General features: G+C 40.6%; 1 long non-coding RNA gene across 1 annotated transcript; it reads left to right on the top strand.

Moving 5' to 3' along the window:
• The first annotated feature begins 1,322 nt into the window (after positions 1-1,322).
• Positions 1,323-2,072, top strand: LOC123074345 (uncharacterized). Its single transcript, XR_006435935.1, has 3 exons — positions 1,323-1,416; positions 1,518-1,620; positions 1,752-2,072. It is a non-coding gene; the product is annotated as an uncharacterized lncRNA (long non-coding RNA).
• Positions 2,073-2,158: the final 86 nt, after the last annotated feature.

The following is a 2,158-nucleotide window of genomic DNA, read 5'->3' as shown; positions in this document are numbered from 1 at the left end:
TTCCTAGTGTTTGATGTTTAAAGTTCAAAATGAATAACTATTCGAAAAGCGCGGCGCATGCCGCGCCCGTGGAAAAGCCCGCCTACTGTTTACGTTGGAGATTTCTACAACCATATATTTATTTTTAATATAAGTGGTTTTTCTTCATACAGTGTAGCTTGTATAATGTGCAACATTACATTTGTTTCCTCAGATGGTAGCAAGGCCCATAGTACAGAATGCATCTAATACCTCTGCCTGAAAGAAAACAATAGGGAGAACTAATCTGCTGGGCTCAAAAAACTGAACACTAAAATCTGCTGGGTTCCTAAAACTGAACACCGAAATACAGGCAAGAGTACGAAGGACAGAATACCATTGATCTACAAATTGATATTCTAGTACTCAGTGAATTAGCAGAGCAGAAGCTTCTTTTCTTTTATACCGAACAGAACAGAACCAAATACACATATATGGATAGGTACACTGGACGAAGTATGCGTCCACCACCCTTGGTGCAACGTTTTTATACCTAATAAGGAGAATAATAAGTGCAACTGATGAAACCACCGTAAGCAGTAAAATAGATGACCTTCAGTCTAGTCTTGTGTGGAAAACGCAGCCCGTCTGAGTTGGAGCCTTCGTACTGCCAGCCTGAAAACAAAGTCTCCTACTAAAAGAACAAAACAAAAACAATTCAAAAGCAAACAATTAAGCAAAGGAAAAGTTTTCTCCAGCCAGATAATTCGTTACTAGTTACCTATAAAGCATTAATTATTTCCTTGTAAATAATATTTGTAGTAACATTTGTTGGAACACCCGGCATCTTCAATCATGATTTTTAAACATTGTCGTGATGTCACTCGCGAGACAGTCACATATAGTTGCCCGTGAGAGAACACTGGGTTTGGGAGATAAAACACATAATTTAGAAAGCGTTTGTCCTTCACTTCTATTTTTTCATCGGAAATTCTTCTACTGAATTCCCATGTATTGCAAGTAGTTTAGCGAACAGAGAAGAGTATATACTTTTTCCTTCTACAAAAGGTAAACATACTTCATATTGCCAAACAGTTTGCCTCCAATATCATATCTTCCCCAAAGGGTTCCCATTGCTATAAGACGTAACAAATGGTTACACAGATTAAACATATCAATTGGAATTGAGATTTCTGGTGTCAAATATAACAGTTGGAGAACGCGTCAAACGACCAAGAAACAATTCCTCTGGTACCACTGCTCCCATTGCCGTCAGATCTCGTTTGGAGTGGATGTTGATTAACGGGTTTGGTTGTGAGACTAGTCCGTTGTTTTTTATTAATTAAACTTACCAACCGTATCCTATTTTTGTGGGCATCTAACGCCAATGTATAACTACCCCTGATCTATTGAGCCCTTTTCAAAAGCGGCCGTCAACACCGCGGTAGACAGAAAATGGTGAGATCTAGGTTTTTGTGCTGATTCTTCATGTTTTTCATCTTGTACTACACGTATGTACATGGTTGGATCGATCACTAATACGATCTGTCGTGTTGTAGGTTTTAGCCTCCACCATGGACATGGTGCTTCTAATTTTCACCGGCGACATGTACAACGGAGCGGTCAAATTCTTGGGCCGCCTATGGTGAAGCCGTCTATCAGGTACTGCTATTTCACTCCATGATTCCATGATCTGTCCCGCCACTATTAAGGCCAGCAACGACCGGCATGTGCGCTCATGATTTTGTTCAGAGTTCCAACTTGAGAATACTTATTTGATAAGTATTTTGCAGGCTGTCCGTCAAGAATCTATACATCCATGCATGGCCATCGTGTGAGCTTTAACCACGAAGAGAGACGGCCAAACTGCACGCTGTACGTAGACATGCTCCAACATCGTTGGCAACCTGACATCGGCGTCCTCGTTTGCCACTATCTACTTGTCCTCGCCGCCATGCGGCCAACCGGCCCGTCGTCAATACCTATTATATGATGCAAGCATGGCATCACATCTGCATCAGACGCATGCATGACATGTAGTACAATACTGATCGACTATTTAATCCATCTACACTACGATTGTTGATAGAATAACACTTTTATGTGTAGTCACTGCAACGATAATGATTAAATTTGGACATGGATGTGGCCTGCTGATATACGAACTAAAATATTTCATAGGTCATACCATATACTTCGT

The sequence above is a fragment of the Triticum aestivum genome, chromosome 3D (assembly GCF_018294505.1).
Source record: "Triticum aestivum cultivar Chinese Spring chromosome 3D, IWGSC CS RefSeq v2.1, whole genome shotgun sequence".
NCBI classification, from domain to species: Eukaryota; Viridiplantae; Streptophyta; class Magnoliopsida; order Poales; family Poaceae; genus Triticum; species Triticum aestivum.
The sequence above is the reverse complement of the archived record's forward strand: the minus strand, read 5'-3'. Positions and strand labels throughout refer to the sequence as shown.